Below are 20,453 nucleotides of genomic sequence, written 5' to 3' on the forward strand. Positions count from 1 at the left end.
TTCTTGTCTCTTAAGTCCAGCTTGTATTCTGACTCTTATCTTTAGAAGGAGAGTAGCATTTACTTTTTGGATTATTAGAACTCTCATTTTTATTACACAAATGCTTAAGTTCTAAACATTCAGTTTTAATGTGCAGCAATAGGGGTGTCATTAAAAATACTGTATGGGGGCTATTTGCTCAGCATTCTCATTCCCACTCGGGGAGGGAGGAAGGGAGGCAGATAGGACTGCCTCACCCAGCTTCTCCTTCTCTCTCTAAGGCAGCATTCAACTCTGGTCTTCTGAAAGTTCAGCTGATGTAGGGGATAGAGGCTTGACTTTTCTTCATCTGGAGACGGTGACAAACTTCTATTAAAGTCAAAACCCTCTTTCTAGGGAATTTATATTACTTTTGTAATGAGAATTTTGAACTTGAGAGGTTTTTTTTTATATATTTTATTTATTTATTTTATTCTTTTTTAATTAAAATTTCCTCCTCCTCCCCATTTCCCATTTCCCTCCCCCTCCTCCCACACATTGCCCCCTCTCCCTACTCCCCTCCCCCTCTCTCCACTCCTCTCCCCCCACTCCATTCCCCCTTCCTCTCGATACTGAAGAGCAGTCCAAATTCCCTGCCCTGCAGGAAGTCCAAGGCCCTCACACTTCTATCTAGGTCCAGGAAGGTGAGCATCCAAACAGGCTAGGCTCCCACAAAGCCAGTTCATGTATTAGGATCGAAACCTAGTGCCATTGTCCTTGGCTTCTCATCAGCCTTCATTGTCCGCCATGTTCAGAGTCCAGTTTCATCCCATGCTTATTCAGTCCCAGTCCAGCTGGCCTTGGTGAGCTCCCAATAGATCAGTTCCACTGTCACAGTGGGTGGGTGCACCCCTCGTGGTCTTGATTTCATTGCTCATGTTCTCCCTCCTTCTGCTCCTCATTTGGACCTAAGAGCTCAGTCCGTTGCTCCAAATTGGGTCTCTGTCTCTATCTCGATCCATCGCCAGATGAAGGTTCTAAGGTGATATGCAAGATATTCATCAGTATAGGATAGGGTCATTTCAGGTTCCCTCTCCTCAGTTGCCCAAGGTACTAGCTGGGGACCTCTCCCTGGACACCTGCGAGCCCCTCTAGAGTCAAGTCTCTTGCTAACCCTAAGATCGCTCCCTTAATTAGAATATATATTTCTCTGCTCCCATATCCACCCTTCCTATATCCCAACCATCCCATTCCCCCAAGCTCCCCCTATCCTCCCCTTCTCACGTTTCTCACCCCATTTCCCCTTAGCCACCTCACCCGCAAGTTCCCAGTTTTTGCCCGGCAATCTTGTCTACTTCCCCTATCCAGGCGGATGACTATACATTTTTCTTTGGGTTCACCTTCTTATTTAGCTTCTCTAGGATCACAAATTATTTGCTCAATGTCCTTTATTTATGGCTAGAAACCAATTATGAGTGAGTACATCCCATGTTCATCTTTTTGGGTCTGGGTTACCTCACTCAGGATAGTGATTTCTATTTCCATCCATTTGCATGCAAAATTCACAATGTCATTGTTTTTTACCACTGAGTAGTACTCTAATATGTATATATTCCACACTTTCTTCATCCATTCTTCCATTGAAGGGCATCTGGGTTGTTTCCAGGTTCTGGCTATTACAAACAATGCTGCTATGAACATAGTTGAACAAATGCTTTTGTCATATGATAGGGCATCTCTTGGGTATATTCCCAAGAGTGGTATTACTGGATCTTGGGGTAAGTTGATCCCAAATTTCCTGAGCAATCACCACACTGATTTCCAGAGTGGTTGCATAAGTTTGCATTCCCACCAGCAATGGATGAGTGTGCCCCTTACTCCACAACCTCTCCAGCAAAGGCTATCATTGGTGTTTTTGATTTTAGCCATTCTGGCAGGTGTAAGATGGTATCTCAAAGTTGTTTTAATTTGCATTTCCCTTATCACTAAGGAGGTTGAACATGACCTTAAGTGTCTTTCGGCCATTTGAATTTCTTCTGTTGAGAATTCTCTGTTCAGTTCAGTGCCCCATTTTTTAATTGGGTTAATTAGCATTTTAAAGTCTAGTTTCTTGAGTTCTTTATATATTTTGGAGATCAGACCTTTGTCTGTTGCAGGGTTGGTGAAGATCTTCTCCCAGTCAGTGGGTTGCCTTTTTGTCTTAGTGACAGTGTCCTTTGCTTTACAGAAGCTACTCAGTTTCAGGAGGTCCCATTTATTCAATGTTGTCCTTAATGTCTGTGGTGCTGGGGATATACGTAGGAAGTGATCTCCTGTGCCCATATGTTGTAGAGTACTTTCCACTTTTTCTTCTATCAGGTTCAGTGTGTTCAGACTGATATTGAGGTCTTTAATCCATTTGGACTTGAGTTTTGTGCATGGCGATAGATATGATTCTATTTTCATTCTTTTACAGGTTGACAGCCAGTTCTGCCAGCACCATTTGTTGAAGATGCTTTCTTTCATCCATTGAATACTTTTAGCTCCTTTATCAAAAATCAGGTGTTCATAGGTTTGTGGGTTAAAATCAGGGTCTTCTACTCGATTCCATTGATCAACTTCTCTGTTTTTATGCCAGTACCAAGCTGTTTTCAATACTGAAGCTCTGTAATAGAGTTTGAAGTCAGGGATGGTAATGCCTCCAGAAGTTCCTTTATTGTATAAGATTGTTTTGGCTATCCTGGGTTTTTTGTTTTTCCATATAAAGTTGATTAATGTCCTCTCAAGATCTGTGAAGAATTTTGATGGGATTTTAATGGGGATTGCATTGAATCTATAAACTGCCCTTGGTAGAATTGCCATTTTTACTATGTTGATCCTCCCAATCCAAGAGCAAGGGAGATCCTTCCATTTTCTGGTATCCTCCTCAATTTCTTTCTTCAAAGACTTAAAGTTCTTGTCAAATAGATCCTTCACTTCCTTGGTTAGAGTTACCCCAAGATGTTTTTGCTATTTGTGGTTATCGTGAAGGGTGATGCTTCTCTGATTTCCCTCTCTGCTTCCTTATCCTTTGTGTATAGGAAGGCAACTGATTTTTTGGAGTTGACCTTGTATCCTGCCACGCTATTAAAGGTGTTTATCAGCTGTAGGAGTTCTTTGCTGGAGTTTTTGGGGTCACTTATGTACACTATCATATCATCTGCAAATAATGAAAGTTTAACTTCTTCCTTTCCAATTTGAATCCCTTTGATCCCCTTATGTTGTCTTATTGCTATCGCTAGAACTTCAAGCACTATATTGAAGAGGTATGGAGAGAGTGGACAGCCTTGTCGTGTTCCTGATTTTAGTGGGATGGCTTTGAGTTTCTCTCCCTTTAATTTGATGTTAGCTGTCGGCTTGCTATAAATAGCTTTTATTATAGTTAGGTACGATCCTTTTATCTCTAATCTCTCTAAGACCTTTATCATAAAGGGATGTTGAATTTTGTCAAATGCTTTTTCAGCATCTAATGAAATGATCATATGGTTTTTTTCTTTCAGTTTATTTATATGATGGATTACATTGATAGATTTACGTATGTTGAACCAGCCCTGCATCCCTGGGATGAAGCCTACTTGATCATAATGAATAATTTTTCTCATGTGTTCTTGGATTCTGTTTGCCAGTATTTTATTGAGGATTTTCACATCGATGTTCATGAGTGAGATTGGCCTGTAGTTCTCTTTCTTGGTTGGGTCTTTGTGTGGTTTTGGTATCAGAGTAACTGCAGCTTCATAAAAGGAATTTCCCAATGACTTCTCTGTTTCTATATTGTGAAATACATTAAGGAGTATAGGTATTAGGTCTTCTTGGAAGATAGAATTCTGCATTGAAGCCGTCTGGACCTGGGCTTTTTTTGGTAGGGAGGTTTTATTATTTTATTTTTTATTTTTTTATTCTTTTTTAATTAATATTTCCACCTGCTCCCCGTTTCCCATTTCCCTCCCCTCCTCCCAAATATTGCCCCCCCACTCCCCTTCCCCTATTCCCACTCCCCTTCTCCACCCCCCACACCATTCCCCCTCCCTCTTGATACTGAAGAGCAGTCCAAATTCTCTGCCCTGCGGGAAGACGAAGGTCTTCTATCTACGTCCAGGAAGGTGAGCGTCTAAACAAGCTAAGCTCCCACAAAGCCAGTTCATGCATTAGGATCGAAACCTAGTGCCATTGTCCTTGGCTTCTCATCAGCCTTCATTGTCCGCCATGCTCAGAGAGTCCAGTTTCAACCCATGCTTATTCAGTCCCAGACGAGCTGGCCTTGGTGGGCTCCCAATAAATCAGTTCCACTGTCACAGTGGGTGGGTGCATGGTAGGGAGGTTTTTTATAACAACTTCTAATTCTTTGCGACTAACAGGTCTATTTAGATTGTTCATCTGGTCCTGGTTTAACTTTGGTATATGGTACTTATCTAAAAAAGTGTCCATTTCTTTTACATTTTCCAATTTTGTGGCATACAGGCTTTTGTAGTAAGATCTAATGATTCTCTGAATTTCCTCTGTGTCTGTGGTTATGTCTCCCTTTTTGTTTCTGATCTTGTTAATTTGCGTATTCTCTCTCTGCCGTTTGATTAGTTTGGATAGAGGTTTATCAATCTTGTTGATTTTCTCCAAGAACCAGCTTTTTGTTTCATTGATTCTTTGGACTGTTTTCTGTGTTTCTATTTTGTTGATTTCAGCCCTCAGTTTGATTATTTCCAGTCTTCTACTCCTCCTAGGTGAGTCTGCTTCTTTTTTTCTAGAGCTTTCAGGTGGGCTGTTAAGTCTCCAATGTGCGCTTTCTCCGTTTTCTTTAAGTGGGCACTTAGTGCTATGAACTTTCCTCTTAGCACTGCTTTCATTGTGTCCCATAGGTTTGAGTATGTTGAGTCTTTGTTTTCACTGAATTCAAGAAAGACTTTAATTTCTTTCTTTATTTCTTCCTTGATCCAGGTGTGGTTCAGTAGTTGACTGTCCAGTTTCCATGAGTTCGTAGGCTTTCTGGGGGTAGCACTGTTGTTGAGTTCTAACTTTAATCCATGGTGATCTGATAAGACACAGGTGGTTACTAATATTTTTTTGTAACTGTATAAGTTTGCTTTGTTACCGAGTATGTGGTCAATTTCGAGAAGGTTCCATGAGCTGCAGAGAAGAAGGTATATTCTTTCCTATTCGGGTGGAATGTTCTATAGATGTCTGTTAAGTCCATTTGATTCATTACCTCCCTTAATCCTCTTATTTCTCTGTTAGGTTTCTGTCTGATTGACCTGTCCATTGGTGAGAGAGGAGTGTTGAAATCTCCTACTATTAGTGTGTGTGGTTTGATGACTGCCGTGAGTTTTAGTATTGTTTCTTTTACATAAGTGGGTGCTTTTATATTAGGGGCATATATATTCAGGATTGAGACTTTGTCCTGATGAATTGTTCCTGTTATGAGTAAAAAATGTCCCTCTCCATCTCTTCTGATTGATTTTAGTTTGAAGTCAACTTTCTTAGAAATTAGTATGGCCACACCAGCTTGTTTCTTAGGTCCGTTTGCTTGAAAAACCTTTTCCCAGCCCTTTACTCTGAGTAGATGTCTGTCTTTGTGGTTGAGGTGTGTTTCTTGTAAATAGCAGAATGTTGGATCCTGTTTTCGTATCCAATCTCTTAGCCTGTGCCTCTTTATAGGTGAGTTGAGTCCATTGATATTAAGTGATATTAATGACCAGTGGTTGTCAACTCCGGTCATTTTTTTAGTAGTAAATTTTGTGTGTTTACCTTCTTTGTGTTGCGCTGGTGAAGGGTCTCTAGTTGTCTGAGATATTGTGGTCATTGTTGGACTCCTTGGTTAGTGATTTTCCTTCTATTACTTTCTGTAAGGCTGGATTTGTGGCTACGTATTGTTTAAATTTGTTTTTATCCTGGAAAATTTTGTTTTCTCCATTTATAGTGAACAAAAGCTTGACTGGGTATAGTAGTCTGGGCTTGCAACCATGGTCTCTTAGTTTCTGCAGTACATCTATCCAGGACCTTCTGGCTTTCATCGTTTCCATAGAGAAGTCAGTTGTAAGTCTGATAGGTTTACCTTTATAAGTAACTTGACCTTTTTCCTTTGCAGCTCTTAATATTCTTTCTTTATTCTATATGTTTTGTATTTTGATTATTATATGACGAGATTTTTTTTTTTGATCCAGTCTATTCGGTGTTCTGTATGCTTCTTGGACCTTCAAAGGAATATCTTTCTTAAGGTTGGGCAAGTTTTCTTCTATAATTTTACTAAATATATTTTCTGGACCATTGAGCTGTACTTCTTCTCCTTCTTCTATCCCTATTATTCTTAGGTTTGGTCTTTTTATTGTGTCCCAGATTTCCTGAATGTTTTGTGATGAGAATTTGTTGGTTTTGCTGTTTTCTTTGATCATTGTGTTTATTTTCTCTATGGTATCTTCAGTGTCTGAGATTCTTTCTTCTATCTCTTGTAATCTGTTGGTGGTACTTGTCTCTGTAGTTCCTGTTCGTTTACCCAGATTTTCCATCTCCATCCTTCCCTTGGTTTGTGTTTTCTTCATTACTTCCATTTCATTCTTCAAGTCTTGAACTGTTTCCCTTACCTGTTTGATTGCTTTCTCTTGTTTCTCTTGGTTTTCTTGGGTATCTTTGAGAGATTTATTCATTTCCTCTACCTTTTTGTTTGTAATCTCTAATTGATTATGGCAGTTTTCACCTCCTGTTTAACGTCCTCTATTATTTTCATATAATTCACTTTCGAGTCAAATTCTTCTAATTCTTCTGGAATAGGGTGTACAATTCTTATTTTGGGATTCCTGGATTCTGGTGATGTCACGTTGCCTTTCAGGTTGTTGGAGGAATTCTTGCATTGGCACCTGCCCATCTCTTCCTTCAAATGGAGCCAGAAGAGGCCTGGTGTCTTGGTCCAGTCTTTGCTGTGACTAACTCCCTGGGTGTATCTCCTCAGTGTAGGAGCAGGAACCGTTCCCTTCCAGATGGACTCCTCAGCACCAAAACATGGATGCCTGGTAGTCCAATGACCAGCGGACAAAAGGGCAAATGTGGTAGGTAGGGCGGGGTCGAGTAGAACACAGGAGACCCTGCAGCACAAGCTGAAGGTGCCCGCGCTCCCTTTTGGGGGTCCTTGAGGCCTGCCCGGAAGGCAGGCACTCACCGCTCTGGGTGGGTAGCCTTAGTGTAGGTGCGGGGAAAATTGTTCTTGAGCAGAGGACCTAGCAGACAGCAGGGCAGGCTTGAGGAGGGGGAAGCTGGGGGCTGTGTCGTGTGTAAGAAAAGGGGCCCTGCAGCAGGAGCTGGGGGGGTGTTGTGCTCTCTTCCGGGACAGTCCGTCCCTGGATAGCACACACTCACCCTTCCAGATGGAACTCCTCAGGACCTAAACCGAGAGTTTTTTTTTTCTTACAAGCTTAGAGTGCATTTGAGCTTCATGATTTAAAACAAAAGATTTTAAATGGGCATGTTATAAACGTGACTCTTAGTGACCTCTCATTATATTAGAGAGCCTCATAGCTTGATCTTCATTGGAGATGCTTCAATGTGCATGCAGTAGTTAGTAATTAACACGGCTAGCCAAGGTAGGGAGAACAAGAATCTGCAGAGTGCTGAGTCCTGCGTGGGCCGTCAGTATAACATCCCTCCTTCCAAGACTCAGCATCGTAGTGGAGGAAGGGCCACCAAGAGCGGAAGAGACAGAGGTGGTGAGCAGCAGCAAGGACACTGTTCCTGGACCCACAGGGCAGCTGCACATGAACTCTCAGTACTTGGCAGCATGTACAAGACTATTGCAAGCGCAGACCAGGCCCCAGCCGGGGAGGGAGGGACGCTGAGTTCCATGTCTAACCTGGGGAAGCGCTGCAAGAGGCGATCAGTTCTCTCTGAGTGTACCCGGTAAGGTGGCCGAGCTGCAGTAAGGCCACACATCAAGAGCACTCGTGCAGCCCAAGTTAGTCTTGATGAGGAGAAAAGGGACGCAAAGTTGGGACAGCAGAGCGGAGGGGTAGATCTGGGAAGAACTTGGGGAAGGGATGATATAATCAAAACAGTATGTAGAAATTTCAAAGAAATAATAAACTATTTAAAAAAATAACGTATTGAGTTCTATACACTCAAAATTAGAACCTTGTTTCACATTGTTTTAAAATGATACATTATTTTAGTGAATGAAATTTTTGATTCTTATTTTTTCCATATGGAAGCACATTATGATGCCTTACTATTTAATAACATTTTATATCTTTCAGGAAAATCTTACTTTTTACTTGTATGAGGTTTTTTGTTTTGTGTGTTGTTGAGGATTTCATACATTCATATAATGTGTTTTGATCAAGCTCACTCCTACTTCCTTCTCTCCAATTCCTCCTCTGTCCCCTCCACCACAATTTCCTTCCAAGTTGGTTAGTGTTTCCAGTGTGTACGTGGGTGTGGGATACCTACTGGAGCATGGGGAGCATCTCAGGAAGCTCTGCTTGCAGAAGACTGACTCTTCCCCAGCATCCACAGTTTCCAGTGGCCGCTCAACTGGGCATGGGGCCTTTCTGTGCTGGATTTTGTCTGGCTTGATCTTTCTCAGGTCTTGGGCGTACTCTCCCAACTGCTGTGAATTCATATGTGTGCTTTCCCTGCTATTTCCGGTTCCCTGTAGTCATCCATCACCTCTGGTTCCTAGAAAATTTCCACTTTTCTTTCTTGATGATCTGTGAGCTTTGGGAGTGGGTTGTGTGATGTACATGTCCTACATGTCCCCTTAAGAACTGATCACTCTGGCAGGGCGGTGGTGGTGCACGCCTTTAATCCCAGCACTTGGGAGGCAGAGGCAGGCAGATCTCTGTGAGTTCGAGGCCTGCCTGGTCTACAAAGGGAATTCCAGGACAGGCTCCAAAGCTACAGAGAAACCCTGTCTCGAAAAACAAAACAAAACAAAACAAAAAAAACAAAACAAAACAAAAAAAGAACTGATCACTCTGAAGTCTCTTGTTCTCTGTGTCCTCTGTGTCTTGGCCAGTTGTACTCCTCGTCTCTGAGGAGTATTGAGAGATCCACTGATTTTGAGTATAATGATAAACCAGTTTACTTACTCATTTGTTTTGGAGACAAGGTCTCTCTAGATAGCCTTGGTTGCCCTGAAACTCACTCTGTAGACCAGGCCAGCCTCGAACTCACAGAGATCCGCCTGCCTCTGTCTCCCGAGTGCTGGAGTAAAGGTGTGCGCTACTGGGCCTGTCAGAGTCAGTTTTATAATATATCCACTTAGTAGAAGAGTAGTAGTAAGTTTCCCCTAGGAACTGGTCTATCCAGCCATGGATTCTTGGCGTATGAGTTCCTTCTTGTGGAGCAGCCTTCAGTCCAGGCTGAGACTGCCTGGCCGTTGCCATTGCATCTGTTCTGCTATTGTACCACTGGCTGGGTCTTGTTGCACTGGTCATTATTAACACTGTGGGATTCAGAGCTGGTAAGAGGGATAATTACTTTTCTTCCAGTAGCTTCCATAGCTCTTCCCAGCACTACGGAAGCTAATCAGTAGGGATGAAGCTTCAAGGCCTGTGCCAGCTTGATTTATTCCTGTTCTCTCTAGAAGTAGTCTAACATTTATGAGTATGTGGAACCCCATTGACAAAGTCAGAGAGAGACAGCCCATCCCTGACACTGAGATTTTATTTGATAGCCTATGGTGTCTAGGGAGATGTTGTCCCCTGGTACAGAATGGCTCTCTTTTAACATTATATATACATCTATTTATTGTAGGAAGCTTTTACAGTGATAGTTTTTTTTTAAAAAGATTTATTTATTTATTATGTATACAACTTTCTGCCTTCATGTATACCCACACGCCAGAGGAGGGCGCCAGATCTCATTACAGATGGTTTGGAGCCACCATGTGGTTGCTGGGAATTGAACTCAGGACCTCTGGAAGAGCAGACAGTGCTCTTAACCACTGAGCCATCTCTCCAGCCCCCCAGTGATAGGTTTCCATATGACTTTTTAAAAGGTCTTTAGTGTTATTTCTCCCTGTACCTCACTCCTTTCTCCTGTCTCACTAAACCCTTCTTGCTCCGTTATTTCCCAATCCCCTTTCCATTACCACTGTTCTACATTCTTTCTTTGAAAAGCCATCCCTAATGCTCATCACTGGTTTCCTGACTCCAATTTAAAGACAAATATTTAAAGATTCAAAACTAGCATCCATATATGAGAGAGAACACATGTTGTTTGTCTTTCTGGATTTGAGTTACCTCACTCAGAATTGTTATTTACAGCTCTGTCCATTGGTTTCTGAATTTCATTTTCTCTTTTTTTCTTTCTTTCTTTACAAATTTATTTTCTTGTTTTTATATGCTAACCAGAGTTTTCCCTCCCTCCCATCTTCCCAGCCCTACCATCCACCCCCATCCACTCCTCCACTGTTTGTTTTCAGATACAGGCAGGTATCCCATGGATACCAACCAACCATGGTATATTAAACTACAGTGAGACCAGGTACCTCCTCTTCTACCAAGTTTGGATGAGGGAATTCTGTAGGATGAAAGGGTCCCAAAAGCAAGCAACAGAGTCAGAGACATCCACGACTCTTACTGCTAGGAGTTCTACATGAAGACCAAATTACAGAACTGTAACATATATGGAGAGGGCCTAGTCCAGTCCCATGCAGGTTCCTTGATTGTTGGAGCAGTTTCTGTGAGCCCCTATGAGCCAGTTGGCCCTGTGGGTTTTTTTGTGGTGTTCTTGGCACCACTGTGTCCTACAATCCTTCCTCCCCCTCTTCCGCAGGATTCCCCAAACTCCACCCAATGTTGGGCAGTGGGTCTCTGCATCTGTTTCCATTCGTTGTTGGGCGAAGCCTCTCTGATGACAGTTGGGAACTAGACACCAATCTACGAGTATAGCAGAATATTGTTAAGGAATTATTTTATTGGTGTTCCCCCATTCGTATTTAGTTCTGTCCTAGGTCTCTGGGGTATCCTGCTCTTGGGTCCTGGCCCTCAGCGGGGCGCTCCCTCTCGTGGTATGGGTCTCCAGCTGTGCCAGTCACCAGTTGGCCACTTCCACAGGTTCCTGTGCCATCTTTACACCGGTACATCTTGTAGGCAGGGCAAATGTAGGTGGAAGGGGTTGCAGCTGGCTTGGTGTCCCAGATCCTCCACTGGAAATCTTGCCTGGCTATAGAAGATAGCCCGTTCCGGCTCCATATCCCCTATTGCTGGAGTCTTAGTGGGGTCATCCTCATAGATTTCAGGAGTTTTCATTGCTCTACATTTCTAGCTCTTCCCCGAGATATCCCCAGATTCCAGTTTCTCTCTCAGTGTCAGTGCTCCCTCTCTCCCTCTGTCCTTACCATACCTGATCCCTCCTGTTCCCACCCATATTCCCTCTTCCAGAACCCCCCCCTCATCCACTGGCAGTGTCTTTTCTATTTCCCCTTCATAGTGAGACTCAAGGACACCCCTCCACCCACAGTCCAGTCCTCCTCGTTACCTAGCTTCTCTGGGTCTGTGGGTTGTAGCATGGCTATCCTTTACTTTACAGCTACACATGAGTGTACACACACATGTTCATCTTTCTGGGTCTGGGTTACCTCACTTAGGATGATCTTTTCTAGTTCCATATATTTGGAAATTTCCTGATGTCATTGTTTTTAACAGCTGAGTTATTGTCCATTGCACAAATGTACCACATTTTTCTTTATCCATTCTTCAGTTGAGGGGCATCTAGGTTGTTTCCAGTTTAAGGCTTTTGTGAATAGAGCTGCTATGAACATTGTTGAGCAAGTGTCCTTGTGGTGTGATTGAGCATCTTTTGGGTATATGCCCAGGAGTGGTACAGCTAGGTTTTGAGGTATATCAATTCCCAGTTTTCTAAGAAACTGCCATATTGATTTCCAAAGTGGCTATTCAAGTTTGCACTCCCACCAACAGTGGAGGAGTGTTCCTCTTGTTCCACATCCTCTCCAGGATAAGCTGTCACTTGGGTTTTTGATCTTAGCCATTCTGGTAGGTGTAAAATGAAATCTCATTTTGCTTTGAATTTCCCTGATAACTAAGGATGTTGAACATTTCTTTAAGTGTTTCTTGGCCATTTGAGATTCCTCTATTGTGAATTCTCTATTTAGATCTGTACCCCACTTTAATAAATTGGATTATTTAATTTGTTGTTGTCTAGTTTCTTGAGTTCTTTTTATATTTTGGATATTATCTTTTTGTCAAATTTGGGGTTGCTGAAAATATTTTCCCATTCTGTGGACTGCCTTTTTGTCCTATTGATGGTGTCCTTTGCCTTATAGAAGCTTTTCATTTTCATGAGGTCCCATTTATTAATTTTCCATCTTAGTGCTTGTGCAATTGGTGTTTTGTTCAGGAAGTTGTCGCCTGAGCTAATGCATTCAAGGCGATTCCCCTTTTTTCTTCTATAAGGTTTATTGTATCTGGTTTTATGTTGAGGTCTTTGATCCACTTGGCCTTGAGTTTTGTACAGGGTGGTAGATATAGATCTATTTACGCTCTTTACATTCCAACAGACAGTATACCAGCACTATTTGTTGACCATGTTTTCTTTTTCCATTGTATAATTTTGACTTCTTGTCAAAAATCAAGTATTCATAGGTGTGTGGATTTACTTCTGGGACTTTGATTCTATCCCATTGATCCACGTGTCTGTTTTTATGCCAATATCATGTGATTTTTATTACTCTTGCACTGTAGTAGAGTTTGAAATCAGGGATGGTGATACCTCCAGAAGTTTTTTATTTTTATTTTGTTTTTTTATTGTACAGAAATGTTTTTAGCTATTCTTTTTTCCCATATGAAGTTGAGTATTGTTTTTTGAAGGTCTGTAAAGAGTTGTGTTCATTTTCTTAATAGCTGAATTGTTTGCTGCTCTAGAGATGGTGGGGCCTGGGAGAGTGGAACAGATAAATGAGGTGGACTAATCCCATGCAGTAGCCGGCTTCATTCTGAGCCGCAGACAAATTATGCTTCAAAGATTAAGAAGAGTTCCATGATTATAGTGTCCAATCATAAGAGGACAAGCCGCATGTAGAGGACTAGCCATGCATGGCAAAAACATGTTTTTCTAAGGAAGCTTATGAGCAAATAACAATAACCCGATATAGTGAACAATCTGAAGAAAACCCACTCCTATCTGCTGCACCTGGGAGGTGCATGAAGAAACAATCCAAGAGCAATTTCATGTTTTTGAGAAACTGAGGTCACAAGACTCTCTTCTTTCTCTCTTGGAGTGTTCTCACAAGCATTCAGACTTCTCCTCACACAACTCCATTCTTGGTTCACGTTCTGATACTGAATGGTATTTCATTGTCTAAATAAACCACATTTTCATTACCCACTCTTCAGTAGATGGAAATCTAGACTGTTTGCATTTTCTGGCTATTGTGAATAGAGCAGCAATGAATATGTATGAACAGGTATCTCTGTAGTAGGTTACAGAGTCCTTTGCATATATGCTGAAGAGTGGGATAGCTGGATCACATGGTAGGTCTCTCTCTCTCTCTCTCTCTCTCTCTCTCTCTCTCTCTCTCTCTCTATGTATGTATTCCCCCCCTCTCTCTATATGTTCTCTCTCTCTCTCTCTCTCTCTCTCTCTCTCTCTCTCTCTCTCTCTCTCTCTCTCTCTTCTCTCTCTCTCTCTCTCTGTGTTTTGAGGGGCCTCCATACTGATTTCCACAATGGTTGTACCAGTTTGTACTTCTGCTAGAATTGAGTGTTCCCATTCCCCATATCCATGCAGGCATTTATTTAAAACATAGTCTACCATATAAAGTACAGAAACCACATGCTCCTCTCATTAAGTGAAGAAATAGCCATTGACAAAGTTCAGGGTCCATTTATGATGGAAATTCTGGAGAGCCTACAGATGCAGGGAACATACCTTAGCACGATGAAGGCAATATACAGGAAGCTGACAGCCAATGTTATCCTAAATGGAGAAAACTCAAAATGTGTCACTAAAGTCATCCTCAAGGCAATGATGCCTCCTCCTGTCCACCACAATCTTAGCTAGTGCAGTAAGTCAATTGAAGGAGATAAAGAGACTACAAACAGAAAGGAAGAAGGTAGTATCCTTATCTGCAAATAATATGGTTCTATACATAAAAGATTCCAGAGACTCTATCAGAAAAGTCCAAAGCTGATAAGCACCCAGCAAAATAGCAAAAATGCACAAGATCATAGATAGCCTTCCTGTATACAGCTGAGAAAGAAAGAAATCAGGGAAACACTACTATTCCACATAGCCTCAAAAATTAAAATATTTTGGAATACATCTAGTCATGGAAGTAAAAGACTTGTACAGAGAAAACTTTAAGACAGTAAAAAAAGAAATTGAAGGTGCCAGAAGATGGATAGATCACCCTTACTCATGGACTGACTGAATAATACTGTGAAAATGGCCATCCCACCAAAACAAATCTACAGATTCAATGCAATTTCCATAAAATTGCAATGCAATTCTTTACAGAAATTAAAAAAGTGTTACCTTTAACATGAAAATCCAAAAACCCAGGGTGACCAAAACAATCCTAAGTACTACTATTACTATTACTAATGGTATCACCACCCCAGATTTTAAGATATACTTCAGAGCTATAGTAGTAAAAAAAATACAACCCAGCATAGTACTGGCATAAAACAAACTCATTAATAATAGACTAGAGTTGAGGACCCACACATTAACCCACACTCCTATATCTACCTGGGTTTCCCTTCTTCCCTCCCTCCCTCTCTCCTTTTCTTCCTCCCTTCCTTTTTCTCTTTCTCCCTCTCTCCCTTCTTTTTCACAGAGGCCAACAAATATACACCGTAGAAAAGAGAGTATCCTCAACAAAAGATGCTGGTCACACTGGGAAACTATATCTGTACAAAACTCAACTCCCTGTGTCAGTAGGCACATGGGTCCCTTTGGTTTGAGAAGAAAGTTAAAAACATCAATTCTAAAACCAATAAGTACAAAATTATATACTTACAATTATAATGAGAGAAGTGATGATAATAAAGATAAACGAAGGGGTTTATTGATTAATTTGGCTCTCCTGAATGATGGAGGAAGGTCATTGGCTAATAAAGAAATTGCCTTGGCCCATTTGATGGCCAGCCTTTAGGTGGGTGGAGTAAACAGAACAGAATGCTGGGAGGAAGAGGAAGTGAGCTCATACACCTTAGCTCTGCTCTCTGGGACAGACGCGATGAAGCTCCAACACAGGATGGACGTAGGCTAGAATCTTCCTGGTAAGTGCACCTTGGGGTGCTACATAGATTATTAGAAATGGGCTAAATTAATACGTGAGAATTAGCCAAGAGGAGGCTAGATATAATGAGCCAAGCAGTGTTTAAAAGAATACAATTTGTGGGTTGTTATTCCAGGGCATAAGCTAGCCAGGCGGCCGGGAGCTGGGTGGCAGGAACACAGCCTGCAGCTTCTTACAACACCTGAGGAAGTGAACTTGTGATCCGTGATCCCACGTTCAGTTTGGAGAGTGCTTGCCTGGTCCATGAGGAATGCTGGGGCCAGGGGCAGATACTGGACTTAGGAATGTGATGGCTTTGGGTTCTATAGTGAGTAGAATCCTTGTTTTATTAATGATTAAATATTCATATTATTTTGTATCTGAGGGAGTGTGTGTGTGCATGTGCATGTGTGTGGAAGGCTGGGCCTGTGGGGCTATGTTGACAGTTCTTTTTCAATTCCTTGAAGGAAGCAAGCTTTTAGATGAGCCCGTTTCTTTCATTAGGTGATCTGTGTTTTCTATATGCTGGTAGGAGAGTCTGTGTACATGTTTGTTTGGTGTTTTGTAGTTTCTCATGGGGCATCTAAGAGCCAATCTATTACGGGGTTTATTGGGCTTAAATGGATCTGAAGGTCCGATGTCCACTAATTCTAGAAAATGCTCAGCCGTCATTTGTCCTTCTGATATTCACTTACTGTCCTCTGTTGGAGGATCTGAGAATAGAATGCAAAGTGGTTCACTCTGTCGTTGCACCATACCCCAGTCGTTCTAGCTCCGCCCAGCTGTGTGCATGTGAGGCCATTTTGCCCTGTTGTGAGTTTTAACTTCACTGCATTTTCCTCCCTGTTACTGAGATGCATGTTACATGATTTATTTAGATTTACTTTTCTTCTTCCTACATTACTAATGTTTAGAATGACAAATTCTGTTTGACACAGTGTTTGTCTCTGTTGCCCAGGCTAGCCTTGAACTGGATGTCATCTTTCCTCAGCCTCCTGAGTGCTGAGGTCACCATGCTTGGCTGGCCATGCTCTTCCTCTAAGCCTGCTCTTGGACACATGCTAGCTTTGTTAACTCCATTCCAGCATCTGTTTTCATAGGTTCTGATAAAAATCTGCTTAACCATTGATAAAAATCTCGTACCGTATACATACATATGTATAGTCATACATAATATATTTGTATGTATTTTGTAAAGACCCAGCAGGAGAGGAGAGCATGGGATCTATTTTGGAAGCAGTGCCTCTCATGAGCACAGGAAGTCTCGAGATTTTATCTGGGAACTTATACATATTCAGGAATGCTTTAGCGGAGGGCACACTCCCGGGCAGGCTCAGTTAGAGAGTATGCGCGCAGCACGCTGAGCTTAAGCTCGCAATTTAAGATGGAAACATGGCGGATGCACTTGGGGATGCTTTGCTCCAGGCCATACGTCACACGTCTGGGAGGTTTTCAGCCCTGGCTAGGTACACCTCTGGGTCTGCTCAGCTTGCCCTTGACCGTATTTTTAATGCTTGCCTTAATTTCCTTAAGCTTAGAGAATGTCATATTTTTATGTCCTGTCATGTTCAGAATGTGAAGTCTTTAGGATTCCAATTCTGCTATTAAGTTACTGTCTCTTGCTCATATTTCTTTCAGGTCCTTGCATATTGTGATTTTGACTTTGAGGTTACATTTTTCAGAACTTCATCCATGTGAATGATTCGTGTGTTCCTTTGAAGGTTTGAACTTTCTTTGGTGAGGTGCTTGGTGGTATTTCTAACCCAGGACCATTTTATTCTAAATTCCCAGATTTAGGTTTTTTTTTTTTTTCCTCTCTCTGATAGAATGGTTTAGTCTGCAAACTCACATTAAAATCAGCATGAATTTTATGAATTCTTCAGGGAGTTTTTTCTTCCTTCATCTGGTTCCAAGTTTTGATATGTGCACTTTATTTTCCTTCCCTTTGACTGAGGTAATGCTCTTTCTGAATTCTGTTTAGATTAGGGGTCAAGTTCTCAGTGGTCTTAGGTTTTTACCATGTGGTGATGAGGATGGAGACATTGTGAGGGTCTTTTGGGGTCCCCATATTGGGTGGTTCCTCCTTATTCTCTCCTTTCTTTATGTCATTTGAGACCATGAAAACCTAAGCTTATGGTTAGATTATCTGGCTTAGGAAAATGTCCCAAGGGCTCTGTGTACCTTTGTGGGTTCTACTTTCACTTAGGTTTTTGCTTCTGAATTTTATTTCCTTTGTTTTTTGGCAGTGTATTGATATACTTTAAAATCCTTTAAAAAATTTAACAAATATTTTATTCGACATAGAGAACTGATATTACTTGATTTTTCTCTGCTTTTTTAATAATTTAATTTTATTGTTGATGATCAACTATATCAAGCTTTATCTGTCAAATAAAAACACTTCTAGCATCAGATTTAAACATAAAATGTACAACATGTAGCTCTGATGGTAGGCCACAATAAATTTGGAATCAGAGAGCTGTGACTAGTGCCTACTGTATGGGTCCACACAGCTGGCGTGGAGGCTGGAAGACAGCTGTGTGTGTCGGCTGTTTAGCTGCTGCATGCTCCCCGGCAGACCAGAGAGCTCCCTGAGACTCAGTTCTCTTCACACCAGGACAGGTTTGCCTTCCTCTCTCATGGAAGAGCCACTTGGGTTAGAAGTGCTGGTGATGAGCAGGCCAGCACTCCTTCTATGGCCGCTATGGTTGAGTCCTTAAGTTGATTCCAGTAATTTCATAGGACTTCTGTGAGACACGACACTGCCATCCTTGTTCTCCTCAAATCCACTTCACTTCGGCTTTCTTTCTTTACTTTCCCCTCTGTATGATGTCTCTCAGGTAACCCTAAGGCGCAGAATGAAACCCACACAGTGGAACACTTATTTAGAGAGATTCATTTGAAATATATAAGTGATCTTATTTAGTTGCACTTTTGTGATAACAATCTTCTCTTGGTGTGTGTGTTGGGGGGAAAGAAGGGGGGAGGATCTCATGTGCACACGCGTGTGTACCCGTGGAGGCTAGAGGACAGCCTTGGGTCACTGCCCACCTTTACTTCTCCCAGAGCCTTTCTCTAAGTAGACCAGGCCAGCTGACCGGTGTGTCCCAAGGAACTGGGGTGGCTGGCAAACGCTACCATACCAGGCACTTGGTGTGGGTTCTGCACATTAAACTTTGCATGGCAAGCCTTTTACATAATAATTTATTGCCGCATCCCACATTCCAGTGTTTTAAGGCATCAAATGAAGGAGTCTTTGATAGGGAGAAAGAGAATCCCAGGAAATATGGAACATTTCTAAAAAGGCAAATTTCTGTCTGGATATTATGTGTGGGGGACTGAAATTCAAAGGCCGCCTGGCTACATAGTGAGACTGTCTCAAGAGACACCCAAACAACTCAGGTCAGCTGTTGCTGGTAACGCTTGATTCTCTGCCGGACAGCAGAGGGAGCCCTCTCCTTACTCTCTGTTTTCCTGAGCCCTTCAGTTGAGTTCTGAAGCACAGTCTCCTAGGCCTGGATAGGATTTAAAACCTGCTTGCTCCTGGCTTGGTGAATAGAATTTATGCTAGCCCTTAAAGGGTTGTCCTCTGACTGTGATGAGCCGCTGTCAGGCTGCCCTGATGTCACTGACACCCGGAAAGCTCTGTGGACGAATCCTGTCCTTTGTTCTGGGGACATTAGGACGTTGTTACTGTGACTTGAAGATGATTGTTGTAGCCTATCTGTCCTTGTGGTTTTTGTTAAAGACAGAGCTTTCCAACTGCGTTCTTTAGTGAAAAAGCAAGACCTGATATATTAAGCTCTGGTTCCCTGGCATAGTGAACCCTGGGATAGAAACGGACATTTCAGGAAGTGCAGTCGCTGCTGTCGTGGTCTCCAGTTCAGCTTGGTTTGCCTTCTCAAAACATAGATGCTTCTATCAGCTTGAACCTCAGCTCAGCACTTCCAAACTTTTGTCTGCCCAACTTCAATTGATTGGTCATAGTGGGAACAAAGTGAGTTTAAACTATGATTTTTCTTATTCCTTTTGATATGCTAATGATTTTAAGATCAAGAGAACTGGCAGTATAAAACAAGCAAATATTTTGCTTTTAGATTTATTCTTTCATGGGCTAAATTGTGTATGATGAATAGCTTGACAAAGTGAAGACAACTTAAAAAATATTGTGTGTTTTAATATTTTTGTAAATGTTCTCTGGATTTCTTATAATTTTCTATTATCCAAGTAGTTTATCTGGCTTTGAAACTAGTTACTTTTTATTAAACATAGACCCCAGCATCCTCCTCAGTCTCAAAGGGTTTGTCTTTTTGATGAGCAACAAGATAAGATCTTTTGTGGCTTCTTTTATACAGTGGTATCTGTCTTGTCTCTTATATACTGTTTAGAATTAATGAAGTGGATGTGTGAGTGTGTGTGTGTGTGAGAGAGAGAGAGAGAGAAAGAGAGGATAAATGAGCACATAGTGAATGAGAATGGGCCCATGTGCATGTTTGGGTAGTGCAGTCAAAGTCAAGAGACAGCTCATTCTCCATTCCAAGATAGGATTTTGACACAAATGTACTTAAAAAAAAAGATTATTTACTTATTATTTGTATGTGTGTTTTCACAAGTGTAAGCGCACCCGCATATGTGCAGGAGTCTAGATGAGGGCATTAGATCTCCCCTTTGCCACCCACTCTCCAGCTCTTCCTATGAGGCGGGTCTCTCCTGAACACTGGCCCTCCACAGTTGTTCTTCTGTGCTGTTAGCCAGAAAACCCTAGCGACCTTCCTGTCTCTGCCTTCTCCAGAGCTGGGGTTGCAGGCATGTCTTGCATGCACAGCTTCTTGTGTGGGTGCTGGGATCTGTGCTCTGGTCCTCATGATTGTGCAGCTTCTTGTGCGGGCGATGGGATCCACTCTCTGGTCCTCATGATTGCGCAGCTTCTTGTGTGGGCGCTGGGATCCACTCTCTGGTCCTCATGATTGCGCAGCAGGACTCTTCACTGCTGAGCCGTCCCTCCAGCCCCAGAGAACACCCTTCAAAGTGATTTTGTTAGTTACCACGTTAGGAAAATTGCTGTCAGGGGAAGTACACCTAATTTAGGCAGAATATCATCTTGACAGCCCCTGGTTCATATGGACCCAAGTTCTGGGAGATTTTCCAGAGTTAAAATCTTAAAAAGAAACAAGAACCCTTTGCTTTGCCAAAGAGGATGAGTTTTGGGGTGTGTGTGGTGTCTAAGTGTGAGCACGTATATGTGTGTGAAGGTGTG

The 20,453-nt window shown here is 42.0% G+C and overlaps 1 protein-coding gene across 3 annotated transcripts in view; it reads left to right on the plus strand.

Annotated features, from left to right (window-relative positions):
• Bbs9 (Bardet-Biedl syndrome 9) overlaps positions 1-20,453 on the plus strand; it is a 426,177-nt gene that overhangs the window by 90,923 nt on the left and 314,801 nt on the right. The window lies entirely within an intron of this gene.

The sequence above is a fragment of the Chionomys nivalis genome, chromosome 4 (assembly GCF_950005125.1).
Source record: "Chionomys nivalis chromosome 4, mChiNiv1.1, whole genome shotgun sequence".
Lineage (NCBI taxonomy): Eukaryota > Metazoa > Chordata > Mammalia > Rodentia > Cricetidae > Chionomys > Chionomys nivalis.